Genomic DNA, 14,505 nt, shown 5'->3' with positions numbered 1-14,505 from the left:
TGAAATACAGTCTTGGGATAAGTAAAAAAGGGATACAAGTATGTGATCCTAATACATCTTTTCTCCTGTAAAAATCTTGTAAGCCCACATCATTTTTTAATGGTTTATTTATTTTTTGTTCTTGATGCATTTGAAGTGTTTGAGGTCAGAGTGTTTAAGGAGTAGAGGGAGGGCCTGTATGGTAAATATGGGGCTAACTGTAGCGAAAGAAAGAATGCAGTGTCATTGGGAGAAAAGAATGCTGCTGTGTTGGTGGTGTTGGTGGTTCCTCCCACCATGTGATACATCAATACTATGTCCTGAAGTGACACTGCAGTGGGTGGAAAATTCCACACCTCTCAAATGGCCCTGTTAAAGTTCAACAGATGAAAACAAGTATCTTTTTCTAATAACAAATTTTGTCATACACAATGCTACAAGGGTTTATTTATAAAAAAAAAAAAAGTTGTGTGAATGTCACAGCTGTTGCAAATATTCCCTGTAATGTGTCTATTATGTTTATTTCCTATGACCATCATTTAATCAGAAAAATATCATATTGTGGTCACAAGATGGCACTGAGAATCATATGAAATAAACCTATTGGACATATTATAGAGATTATTCATGACCCCTGGGCCAATGCTGCAATTTTTTTTAAATATCCCTTAATGTCATTCAGCTAGAGTTTACATGCACTTTAGGATGTTGTCCTAACTCACAAAATGATATACAAAGCAGCTGCCATATGTTGTTTCCTGTCGCATCATGGCAGCATACACCTATGGGGGTTGTGGCTCCGCCCCCGCAACCTGATAGGACCGCGTAGCTATTAAAGTCTGAGAGAGCCCCTGCCCCAGCATTCTCCTTTTTTTCCTCACCTGTCAAGGACCGAAAACATGCATCCCTTACCTAAAACATTCGCCCCAGCCAGGTTCTAGCCTCTCCTGGGTGGAAGTCCTATCCTGTACAGCCTCTAAATGAGCTCAATGGAAGGAACCCCACTCTGATGGTCTCAGGGGTATGTTACAATACATTACAAACCTTAAACAGGTTTATGGATCGCAGCGGTCTCCAGCTCCTTTCTGTGCACCTGCGGGTAACTTCCCCTCCTGTCTGTCTCCATAGCTCCAGCTTGTCAGGACATCCCACTTTCCAGCTTCCAAAATGGCGTCGGAGGCCTCAGAGCGCATCTGAGCATGCTCGAGCGTGACGTCATCACCCCGGGACGGCGGCAAGTTTAAAAATGCTGTAATGTCAGCATTTTCTTGTCTCTTCTCTCCTGAGCCTGTAAGGGGGAATTTTGGCCGGATTTCTTTTGCTAATCTACCCTGTCTCTCTCTTGCTATCTCCACACCCAGGTAAGATCTATGATGGCTTTTTTCTTTGCTTGTTTACTATCTGCTATCCCATGCATGCTAAGCCACCTATATAATTATAGGTTGATTCATCACCTTTCATGGAGACCGTTGCCCAGGTAGACCATCGCCAGCCTACTAGGTAAGAGGGGATGATGGGTAAGTATGAAGAGAAGGAAAAAGAGAGCCCTCACTAATGCTGTTTAAATTGAACAGCCCCACCAGGTCTTCCAGATCGTCACATTCAAGACGAGGGGAGCCTTCAAGAAGGAGCCGCTCAAGCCACAGGCAGAGTCGCTCAGAGCGCGGCAGAAGTCGCTCAAATCGCAGAAGCCGCTCAAGTCGCAGGAGGAGCAGATCAAGTCGCAGGAGAAGCCGATCAAGATCAAGGCATAGTCGCTCCCACCACAAAAAATCCCCTGCGCGCAGGAAATCTCCTGTCACCCAGCCTTCCCGTCCACCCGGGAACTCCTGCTGGATTTGCGGTGCTACAGCACTTCCAGACAAACTGGCCTGTCGCACATGCTTCATTGAGGCAACTAAAGACAGAGAAACAGAGGCAAGAGAACCAATTGATCCATCACCACAAGTCGCAGAGCCAGAAGCCAGCAGACCTATACAAAGTACCTCATCCACTGCCCCATCATCATCAAAGACGTCAGACCCTCTCCCTGACACTGATGATCTAGAGGCATCCACCGGCTTCGACTTCTCATTGATCGACCCATTCGTGAAGTCCGTAAAAGAGGCGATCGACTGGGTGGAAGGAAAAGAAACTCCTCAAAAAGTGAGGAAATACTTTCCAAATCTTAAAAAAGACCCAGAGAACTTCCCGTTCATTGAGGAACTTGAGGATCTAATTAAGGATGAGTGGCAAAAGCCAGAGAAAAAAACTGGCCTCAGCAACAGATTATCAAAACTCTATCCACTTAAAGAGCCTAATGTCAACCCACTAATATCTCCTCCAGTGGTCGACTCCTCCCTAATGCGCCTCGCCAGGCACGTAACACTTCCAATAGAGGATGCAGTCACATTCAAAGACGTCCTGGATAGAAAGATCGATCTGGATCTTAAGAGAACCTACCTCTCGGCAGGTGGCGCTTGCAGGCCAGCAATAGCATTGGCTGCCGTCGGTAAGGCTATCTCAAGCTGGTCCACGATGGCCGAGAAGCTGGTATCGGAAGGAATAGAGCAGGAGAAAGTTATCTCAGCACTCCAAGAACTTAGTCTTGCAGGCGACTTTGTCGCAGAAGCCTCTGTGGATATAATTAAAACCACTTCAAGAGCAATGTTAAGCTCAGTAATGGCCAGAAGGGCGCTCTGGTTAAAACCCTGGTCGGCAGATCCCTCCTCAAAATCCAATTGGTGCAAAATACCCTTTGATGGCGTAAACCTTTTTGGAAAAAAACTGGACGTGGCTATTTCTAAAGTCACGGGGGAAAATCGGGACTCATCCCTTCAGATAGGAGGCCCAGGCAGCAGAGACCACCGGTTTCTAGAATAAATCTGCCAGATAAATACAGAGAGGCAAGATCCTACAGGCCCGGAAAAGAGTATAGGAGGAACTGGAAGAATCCCCAGTCATCATTCCTCAAGCTCCAAAAGTCTAAGACCCCTGCGTCAGGGGAACAAAAGTCTTTTTGAAGGTGCGTCCGCCCAACCAGCTTTAGTGGGGGCCAGACTCATGAGTTTCAAGCAGGTCTGGGCGGATACAATAAAGGACCCATGGACGATAGACACTGTCCAGTTCGGCCACAAATGGAAATTCAAGACACGGGCTCCAAGAGACCAATTCTCTGTAACCAGATTACCTGCATCTCGGGAAAAAAGGATGCTACTGACAAAGTACGTCCAAGACCTGTTACAAAAGGAAGCCATAGTGGAAGTTCCAATATCCCAAAGGTCAACGGGATTCTACTCCCCGTTGTTTCTGGTGAAGAAGAAATCGGGGGATCTACGCCCTGTCTTAGATCTAAAGAATCTCAATCGCTCAATCTTAGTCGAGACATTCAAAATGGAGAGCCTCCAGTCAATTCTTCAGGCCATGAATATCGGGGATTGGATGCTTTCCGTCGATTTACAAGACGCCTATCTGCACGTCCCCATTCACATCTCATTCCAAAAATTTCTCCGCTTTGCGGTAGGTCTACATCATTTTCAATTCCGAAGCCTCCCGTTCGGGATCTCCACCGCTCCAAGGACATTCACAAAAATCTTACTGCCAGTAATAGCCTTACTAAGAGAACAAGGATTGAGGGTCCATCATTACCTGGATGACATCCTTTTGCTAGCAGACAATCAGGATTCCCTTCTACTGCATCGATCCATTCTGATTACCACCCTACAAAACTTCGGCTGGATCATAAACTGGGGGAAAAGCAATCTGCAGCCCACTCAGAGAATGATATTCCTGGGGGCGGAACTAGACACCCGTCTCAATACGGTGGAACTTCCGCAGGAAAAAATTCCCAGCCTCATTCAGAAGGCAAGAAAGTTATTAGCCTCTACCACACTACCAGCCCGAGAGTACCTCAGCATACTGGGGTCATTCTCAGCAACCATCCCAATGGTACAATGGGCCCAATGGAACACCAGACCTCTGCAAGCATCATTGTTAAAACAATGGAACGGGGTATCATTGTCTCAGCCGATCGTAGTCCAGAAAGAAATAAAACAATCACTCTGGTGGTGGACCAGATTGAACAATCTGAAGAGATGCAGGCATATAGTCCCTCTTCCTCAGGAAATAATCACTTCAGACGCCAGCCTGAAGGGCTGGGGGGCACACTACCGCCATCACGCAGTCCAGGGCCTTTGGACATTCAGAACACAGAACGTGGTTTCAAATATATTGGAGATGAAAGCAGCTTTCCAAGCTCTGTTAGCCTTCAGCCCCCTCCTCAGGGGGAAAGAGGTCCTGCTAAAATTGGACAACAGAGTGGCAGTTGCCTATATCAACAGGCAGGGGGGCACCAGGAGTCGCTCCATGATGCGGGAAGTCCGTCCAGTCTTCGAGTGGGCACAGCTGAACCTGTCGGGATTAACGGCAGCGTATGTCCCAGGAGTCCAAAATCAACTAGCCGACTCCCTAAGTCGGACCTTTGTATCAAACAACGAGTGGGCCTTAAGTCACCAAGCCTTTACCCTCATAACCCAGACCTGGGGGATACCGGATATAGACCTGGAGGCAACACCGGTCAACACGAAATGCCAGAGATATCTAGCCAGAATTCCTTTCCCATCGGCAGAAGGCACGGATTGCCTACAACGCGACTGGAACTTCCGTTTGGGGTACATATTTCCGCCAACACCACTCATTCCGAGATTCTTACTCGGACTCAAGAGGTCGAAAGCCACAGTGCTAGCAGTCCTCCCATTTTGGCCGAGACGACCATGATTTACGACGCTCCTCCAATTGAGCACAGCAGAACCACTGACACTCCCAATGACAGCGGATATACTGTCGCAGGGGCAACTCCTTCACCCATTTCCGGAGAGGCTGCATCTAACAGCATGGAGATTGAAAGGACTAGGTTCTTAGTCCAAGGTTGCTCCCAGAAAGTGATAAACACTCTCCTCCAGGCCAGAAAATCCACGACCAATAAAACCTATAAAAGGGTCTGGGAGAGTTTTCTCTTAGTCGCACAACAGCAATCCTGGAACCCGGCATCTCCATCAGTTCCTCAGATCCTCGAGTTTCTCCAGTTAGGTCTAGATAAAGGTCTTACCCTGAAGGTACATGTATCAGCCCTATCCGCTATGACAGGAGTGAAATGGGCTCAAGAACCTCTCATCATCCAATTTCAGAAGGCTTGCCTAAAGCTGAGACCACCTAGGAAACCTTCCTTCCCGACATGGGATCTTTCAGTAGTGTTGGAAGCCTTATCCCATGAGCCATTTTTTCCGTTAGAGAATGTTTCCCTGTGGGACCTAACTCTCAAAGTCACTTTCCTAATAGCAATTACATCAGCTAAAAGGGTATCGGAAATTCAGGCCTTACAGACTAAGGAACCATACTTGATGTTCTATCCAGACAAAGTAGTCTTAAAACCATCGGATCGCTTCATCCCGAAAGTGTCATCATCTTTCCACTTTAACCAAGAACTATGTCTCCCCACCCTATCCACAGAACAGGGTGATCCACATCCGCTTGACATAAAGTCGAATATCCAGGCCTACCTCCTGGCAACCAGAAATTTAAGGAAGACAGAGGACCTACTGGTCATTCCTCATGCGTTTAGAAGAGGACAAGCAGCAACCTCTCGCACCATCGCAGCATGGTTGGTGAAGATCATTAAGAGAGCTTACGCATCTAACAATGCACGAGTACCTGAGGGCTTAAGGGCACACTCCACAAGGGCAATGGCGACCTCCTGGGCGGCCTACTGCAGGGTATCAGCCGAAACCATCTGCAAAGCAGCCACTTGGTCTTCGAAAACCACTTTTATCTCTCATTATAAAGTGGACTCCGCTAGATTGTCCACGGTAGAATTTGGGAGAGCAATTATTCAGGCTAACTCCTCAATACCTTCTAAATAAAAAAACTTATCTTTTGCTCATACCCACCCAGTTTGCGAGTTATTCCCCATAGGTGTATGCTGCCATGATGCGACAGGAAAACGGAAAATTGTATACTCACCTTTCCGTAATTTTCCTTTCCTGTCGCATCTCATGGCAGCATACAAATGCCCACCCATCTGAGGTGAGGTATATATACACGGAGAATGCTGGGGCAGGGGCTCTCTCAGACTTTAATAGCTACGCGGTCCTATCAGGTTGCGGGGGCGGAGCCACAACCCCCATAGGTGTATGCTGCCATGAGATGCGACAGGAAAGGAAAATTACGGAAAGGTGAGTATACAATTTTCCGTTTTTTAAAGCTACAGGTATATATAACATTGTATTTCTTATTAACATATCAATTTGATCATACCAGCTAGATAAAAAATAATGTTAAACACCAAGGCGGCTGGTGATAAATATTTCTTGGGGGCGTTGAACTAACGCCAGCCCCCCCTGGATGGACGATTGCCACAAGCAACTGGGTTGGCTCGGGGTGCAGTACTCTGCGCCCCGAGCCCACCTTTTTTTGAAGCCTATTAGAGCCTCTGGCTCTAATCACATGCTTAAAAAAAAAAGAAAAAACCCTCATTGAAATCCATGTGTTCGGTACCCTGCATGTAATTAGGGGGCTGGACGCATGGAAAGGGGGGCGGTGCCCCTGAGTCCTTTATTACGGGCTGCCACTGTAATACACAATACTAAGCCTGACTATATATTGTAAGTCCAAACAAAAGAACTCGCTGCTCCAGGTGAGACAGGAAGCCTAATGATATCACGGGTGCCCGCCTCCGCTCGCCTCCGCATACGATCAACACTGAAGAAATGGCTGCACTCCAAGATCCTTCAAAATTCTTATTTAATAGATGAACATCTCAAGTGTTATAAACAGTGCAAATGGTAGACGCGTTTCACACACTGACAGGTGCACTTATTCATTACAAAGATAAGTCAGCCATTTCTTCAGTGTTGTATATATTGTAAGTCACTAATCTGTTAGTGGATTGTTCTTCAGTTTAGGTTACTCTAAAAATGTAGCATGTAAAAAGAACAAAAATACTACTACATAAGCACAAATTTACTGCAAAATGTTAGTATGCTAATTAACACAGTAATAAGAACAGGTGTAAGCTCCATGGCCAGCTTGCTGACTGCATTTACCAGTGCAAATACTACCTCTGCTTTGTTACCATTATGTTGTACAGTGCATAGCTGTAACAAAGAGCTGCTTTCATTTAGAACATTCAGAATCAAAAAACAAGAGTGTTTTTTTTTTTTTGGATCCACATTATGAGATCATCCTGTACACACCACTCAGGACCTAAATCAATTATCTAAAGGGAGCTGCACCCTCCCTACTCATCTGCAATCCAAAACTATATAGCATTCCACTTCTATGCCTCCTAAAGTAGAGGGGAGATATGTTTACCTCTGCAAAACTCATGCCACATAAATGCCTTAGATGCTTCTCCTGGTGTACAGCCTGCTCCAACAGTGTTCTGGGATAAGACACAAGCCCAGCCTACAAGCCCTGCCCAATGCACTAAAAGTAAATAAACTAATGCGCAAACCCACAGTGACCAATAGGCTAATTAAGAGCTGCCAACATAAAAAAGTGTACTCACATAACTAAACCAAATGAAAAAACAAATTAAACAAATTATGTGGCGCTAATTACGCCTAGGTAAAAGAGTATACATATATATATATATATATATATATATATATATATATATATATATATATATATAGGCAATATGTATACGTAAGTGCAATATGTACACGTGCAACGGTGCATAAAATTACAAAATGAATAAAAGTGCAATAGTGCATAAATAACATAAATACATAAATAGATGAATAACAATCATCAAGTGCAATGAAGAATGAGACATAATCATAGAAAGTGGAGTACAATTCCACCAAAGTAAATAAACAATGTGCAAAAAAGTTTTATAGGTATAAACACGTGACACACAAATGTGTGTAATAAATGTCCAAAAATTAAATTAATGATAACGTGTAGTCCCAAAAGCCATGCAATGCAGCTCCCAATACTGACAGGGTACGGTCTTCTGATGATGGAGGAAAGTGCAAGTGCAGTAAACAATCACTGTGGCGACAAGTGTCTAAGATAGAAGTGTACATCCAATCAAGCTCCGGAGTGCGACACCTATTTCCCCCAGCCTCTCACCTGTAGCAGCGGCCCCCATTGGGCCAAGTCAAGCGTACACCAGCAAATGGTAGAGCTATCCACAGGCGAAACAGCTTCCGGTTGTGGTCACAACACTTGGGGACATTCGATATCCAACCAGCAATTGTACTCTCCCACATTCAATCAATGTAAGCGGATGGATGGTAAAAGAGAAGAAATGCCTCCATAGTGTAGTAGTAGTAGAGTAGTAGTTAAAAATTTATTTAAAAAAAAACAAGGGGTGACTTACATCAAGGAATGATAAAAACAGCAGTGAAAGCGAAAGCTTCCGGGTTCGGCCGTACCCGGAAGCAGCGGCACCTGGCTCCTCCCACACGTGACTTTCTCAAAGGGTCAAGGAGTCAGGTGTCGAACAGCCAGTTTATACAGTCTCAACCGCTGTCATAGCAACAGTGGGTAAACGAATGGATTAAAATCAATATGTATAACAGAAACAGCATAATAGATCAATATATGGCATACATGTAGATTAAAGATAATGACTAGATACTTTACCAATCAATCTTAAAATAATAATTTAAAAATGGAAATCAATAAAATCCCAGGAGCCATCTGGTGGTGGGAACAGGGGAATTCAATACAGCGCTTAATCGGAAAGGAAACCAATGATACCCAATGTAAACAACATAATCCACCAAGTGACCAGATGGCATCATGTCCACCCCCTCCCAAGACTTTCAGGACAGGCCGAAGGACCTACACCCTACCAGTCAAACGTGAAAAAACATGTACAACACCCATCAACCAAAAAGAAAAACAAAGTGACAAACACGACAAACAAACATAAAGGTGAGGGAAAGGGAAGTGGATAAAGTGCATAAGTGGCATTGTGCAGTACAATGGCCGGCCTTCCGGCCAGGAATAAAATTTCCTCTGGTCCTAGCCACAAGGCCTGGCCCAAGAGGCAGATGTGAAAAAAGTGTGATGGTGCAGTGACCTACAGTAGGTGCCGTTAAAACTTGTAGTGACACCCTTATTCACAGTGAGAATTATGGCACCCCTGGACTGCCACTCCAGGGGCACATACACCACGGGCTTCAGAACAGTGCCTCTCCATCCTCATTAACGGCCCTCAGTTCGTCAAGCAGTCCGGTCTCGGCTCTCCCCGATACTAACCCTACAGGTTACCATTACACTAATGGATTTACATAGCCACTATCACCCCTAACCTACTGCTGCAGGCCAGGGACAGTAGCACAGCGCCTCCACTGGTAACTGATAAGAACAGATACTACATTTGATCTTAGCCAAAAGGCAGAGAAGCGAGGGTCTGGGAGACTGAGAAAGCTGAGGAGGCTCATGAGTCCAGGGGGCTAGAGGGAGTCTGGAAGGTTCTGAAGAAGTAAGCAAGCTCGAGGGGGGCTGGAGAATGCTATTGAGAGCCCAGGAGGGGGCCTGTGCATAGAGGTACTGCAATTAAAGCGAAGGGAGCCTGAGGAACCTGTGGTCAGCCAACAGTGGCAGAGCTTCTGAACATAGCCAGGTGGGCTAGCATTTTTTCATTACCCATTGTTGCTTTGTGAAAGCTGAAGCCCCCTTCATGGGAAACCCTATGTTAAGAGATTTTTTTTTGTATAAAAGTGGGCTACCAGGCCCTTAACTATAGCTCCTTTTTGCTGTGGGCTCACTGTACAAATGCATCTACCATGAGATCTAAGCACCCCCATATCAAACTACCTATCACATTTTTGGAGGCCCTGGAGTACCAGGACAAAAGAAACACTCACAAGTTGACCACATTTTGGAAAGAAAACACCCCAAGGTATTTTTTATGAGGCATGGTGGGTCTTTTTAAGACTTCATTTTTTTCCACAAGTTTTTGGAAAATGTAGAAAGAAGATGAAAATGTATTTTTTTTACAATTATTTTACAATTGTCAATTTAACCACTTCAATACAGGGCACTTAAACACCTTCCCGCCCAGACCAATTTTCAGCTAACAGTACTCTCACATTTTGAATGACAATTACTCTGTCATGCTACACTGTACCCAAACAAAATTTTTATCATTTTTTTTCTCACAATTAGAGCTTTCTTTTGGTGGTATTTAATCACCGTTGGGTTTTTTCTTTTTTGCGATATAAGCGAAAAAGAGCAAACATTTTGAAAAAAAAAAAAACACTTTTTTTTTAGCTTCTATTGTAAAATTTTGCAAATAAGTCATTTTTCTTCATAAATTTGGGCCAAAATTTATACTGCGACATATCTTTGGTAAAAAAAAAAACCCACATTAGTGGATATTATTTCGTCTGTGTGAAAGTTATAGAGTCTACAAGTTAAGGTGCAAATCACTGAAAATAGATCACATCTGATCACACCTGATGTACTGAAGGCCTCTCATTTCTTGAGACACTAACAATCAAGGAAAGTACAAACACCCCCCAAATGACCCCTTTTTGGAAAGTAGACATTCCAAAGTATTTAGTAAGAGGCATGGTGAGTTTTTTTAAGTTCTTTCCCAATTCTTGGGAAAATGAAGACTTTTTTTTTTGCACAAACTTATTGTATTGACAGGTTATTTCTTGAACACAGCATGAGTATACTTGCAACTACACCCAAAAATACATTCTGGTACTCCTCCTGAGTATGGCGATACCACATGTGTGAGACTTTTACACAGCCTGGCTACATACAGAGGCCCAACATGCAGGGAGCACCTCCAGGCATTCTAGGAGCAAAATTACATATATAATTTCATGACGACCTATCTGCCTTTTGATGGCCCTGGAGCCCCAGGACAATGGAAATGCCCACAAAATGACCCCATTTTGGAAAGCTAACACCCCAACGTATAATCTATGAGGCATAATGAGTCTTTTGAACAGTTCATTTTTTTCCAGAAGTTTTCGCAAAACGTGGGAAAAAAATGAAAACGCAGTTTTTTTACATAAAAGTGTCGATTTATACGTTTTTTCCAACACATAGCATGTACATAGCAAAAATGACACCCCAAAATACATTCTGCTACTCCTCCTGAGTATGGCAATACCACATGTGTGAGACTTTTACACAGCCTGGCCAAATATAGAGGCCTAACATCCAAGTAGCACCTCCCGGCATTCTAGGAGCAAAATTACACATATAATTTCATGACGACCTATCTCTCTTTTGAAGGTCCTGGAGCACCAGGACAATGGAAACGCCCACAAAATGACCCCATTTTGGAAAGCAAACACCCCAATGTATAATCTATGAGGCATAATGAGTCTTTTGAACAGTTCATTTTTTCCCAGAAGTTTTCGGAAAATGTGGGAAAAAAATGAAAACGCATTTTTTTTACACAAAGTTGTCCATTTATAAGATATTTCCAACACATAGCATGTACATAGCAAAAATGACACCCCGAGATACATTCTGCTACTCCTCCTGAGTATGGCGATACCACATGTGTGAGACTTTTACACAGCCTGGCCACATACAGAGGCTTAACATCCAAGTAGCACCTCCAGGCATTCTAGGAGCAAAATTACACATATAATTTCATGACGACCTATCTCTCTTTTGAAGGCCCTGGAGCACCAGGACAATGGAAATGCCCACAAAATGACCTCATTTTGTAAAGCAAACACCCCAACGTATAATCTATGAGGCATAATGAGTCTTTTGAACGGTTCATTTTTTCCCACAAATTTTCAGAAAACGTGGGAAAAAAATGAAAACACATTTTTTTTTACACAAAGTTGTCAATTTATAAGATATTTCCAACACATAGCATGTACATAGCAAAAATGACACCCCAAGATACATTCTGCTACTCCTCCTGAGTTTAACGATACCACATGTGTAACACTTTTACACAGCCTGGCCACATACAGAGGCCCAACATCCAAATAGCACCTCCAGTCGTTCTAGGAGCATAAATTACACATATAATTTCATGACTACCGATCATATTTTTGAAGGCCCTTCATATTTCTAATACATAACATGTACATACCAAATAACAAAAGATTACCTGTGGTTTTAGTAGTGTAGTGGTCCACAGAGGAGAGCATCGGTCCAGGCAGCAGGCAGGGATGTGGTCAGCGACAGCAAAAGCAATCGTCCAGGCAGCAATACTGTCAATAGTTAATTCAGGCAGAGATACTGTCAGCACAGCCAAAGCATTGGTCCAGGTAGCAGGCAGATATGTCCAGGCAAAAATACTGTCTATAGTCAGTAGAGGCAGCAGGCCGAGATATGGTCAACACAGCTAAAGTATTGGTCCAGGCAGCAGAAATAAACACAGTCCATAAATTCCTGGGTCATTACAGGCAGCGATATGGTCAGCACAGCCAAAGTATTGGTCCAGGGAGCAGGAAGGACCATCAATCTTAGGGCCAGGGGGACAGGGGTAGAGGCTTCTCCTACCCAAATCTCTTTGAAGCCTCCAGGCAACCAGACCCTGTTCTGGGAACACAGAAAACAAAAAACTGATTTTCTCTACTCAGAACTAGGGATGCACTTCGAGTTCGAGTCAAACTCATGTTTGACTAGAACATCGGCTGTTCCCCAGTTCTCCGAGCAGCGAACAATTTGGGGTGTTCGCGGCAAAATTTGAAAGCCACGGAACACCCTTTAAAAGTCTATGGGATAAATCAAAAGTGCTCATTTTAAAGGCTTATATGCATGGTATTGTCATAAAAAGTGTTTGGGGACCTGGGTCCTGCCCCAGGGGACATGGATCAATGCAAAAAAAGTTTTAAAAACGTCCGTTTTTTCAGGAGCAGTGATTTTATTAATGCTTAAAGTGAAACAATAAAAGTGTAATATTCCTTTCAATTTTGTACCTGGGGGGTGTCTATAGTATGCCTGTAAAGGGGCGCATGTTTCCCGTGTTTAACAGTCTGACAGCAAAATGACATTTCAAAGGAAAAAAAGTCATTGAAAACTACTCGCGGCTAATAATGAATTGCCGGTCCGACAATACACATAAAAGTTCATTGATAAAAACAGCATGGGAATTCCCCATGGGGGGAACCCTGAACCAAATTTTTTTTTAAAAATGATGTGGGGGTCTTCCTAAATTCCATACCAGGCCCTTCAGGTCTGGTATGGATATTAAGGGGAACCCCGGCCAAATTTTTTTTTTTTAAATGGCGTGGGGTCCCCCTCAAAATCTATACCAGACCCTTCAGGTCTGGTATGGATTTTAGGGGAAACCCCGTGCCAAAATTTTTTAAAAAATGGCGTGGGGTCCCCCCAAAAATCCATACCAGACCCTTATCCGAGCACGCAACCTGGCAGGCCGTAGGAAAAGAGGGGGGACAAGAGAGCGGCCCCCCTCCTGAACCATACCAGGCCGCATGCCCTCAACATTGGGAGGGTGCTTTGGGGTAGCCCCCAAAAACACCTCGTCCCCATGTTGATGGGGACAAGGGCCTCATCCCCACAACCCTTGCCCGTTGGTTGTGGTGGTCTGCGGGCGGGGGGCTTATCAGAATCTGGAGGCCCCCTTTAACAAGGGGACCCCCAGATCCCGGCCCTCCCCCCTGTGTGAAATGGTAAGGGGGTACAAAAGTACCCCTACCATTTCACAAAAAAAGTGTCAAAAATGTTAAAAATGAAAAGAGACAGTTTTTGACAATTCCTTTATTTAAATGCTTCTTCTTTCTTCTATCTTCTATCTTCCTTCAGTTTCTTTCTCCATCTTCTTCTTCTTCTGGTTCTTCTGATTCTTCTGGTTCTTCTGGTTCTTCCTCCGGTGTTCTCATCCGGCATCTTCTTCCGTGGCGTCTTCTTCCCTTCGTCTTCTGGGCCACTCCACATCCAGCATGATGGGAGGCTACCACTGTGTGACGCTTCTCCTCTTCTGACGGTTCTTAAATAAAGGAGGGGACTTAACGGGGACTTAACGGGGACTTCCCTTTGGCATTCCCCATGACGTCAGAGGGGGCGGACAGGGAAGCCACCTTGTGTCAGAGGGGGGCGGGGTCACCCGGTGGCCCCGCCCTCCATTATTTAAGAACCGTCAGAAGAGGAGAAGCGTCACACAGCGGGAGCCTCCCATCATGCTGGATGCGGAGTGGCCCAGAAGACAAAGGGAAGATGATGCCTCGGAGGAAGATGCCAGACGAGAATACCTGAGGAAGGACCAGAAGAAGAAGAAGATGGAGGAAAAAAATGAAGGAAGATAGAAGATAGAAGAAGCATTTATAATAAAGGAATTGTCAAAAACTGTCTCTTGTCATTTTTAACATTTTTTGACACTTTTTTTTGTGAAATGGTAGGGGTACTTTTGTACCCCCTTACCATTTCACACAAGGTGGAGGGCCGGGATCTGGGGGTCCCCTTGTTAAAGGGGGCTTCCAGATTCCGATAAGCCCCCCCGCCCGTAGACCCCCACAACCACCGGGCAAGGGTTGTGGGGATGAGGCCCTTGTCCCCATCAACATGGGGACAAGGTGTTTTGGG

General features: G+C 44.6%; 1 protein-coding gene and 1 pseudogene across 1 annotated transcript in view; both read right to left on the bottom strand.

Annotated features, from left to right (window-relative positions):
- Window positions 1-14,505, bottom strand: part of SLC6A11 (solute carrier family 6 member 11) — a 473,797-nt gene that overhangs the window by 405,929 nt on the left and 53,363 nt on the right. The window lies entirely within an intron of this gene.
- Window positions 9,232-9,379, bottom strand: LOC141103977 (U2 spliceosomal RNA; annotated as a pseudogene).

Source organism: Aquarana catesbeiana, linkage group LG07, assembly GCF_042186555.1.
Source record: "Aquarana catesbeiana isolate 2022-GZ linkage group LG07, ASM4218655v1, whole genome shotgun sequence".
Classification (NCBI taxonomy): domain Eukaryota; kingdom Metazoa; phylum Chordata; class Amphibia; order Anura; family Ranidae; genus Aquarana; species Aquarana catesbeiana.
This window is presented reverse-complemented; position numbering and strand designations above follow the sequence as displayed.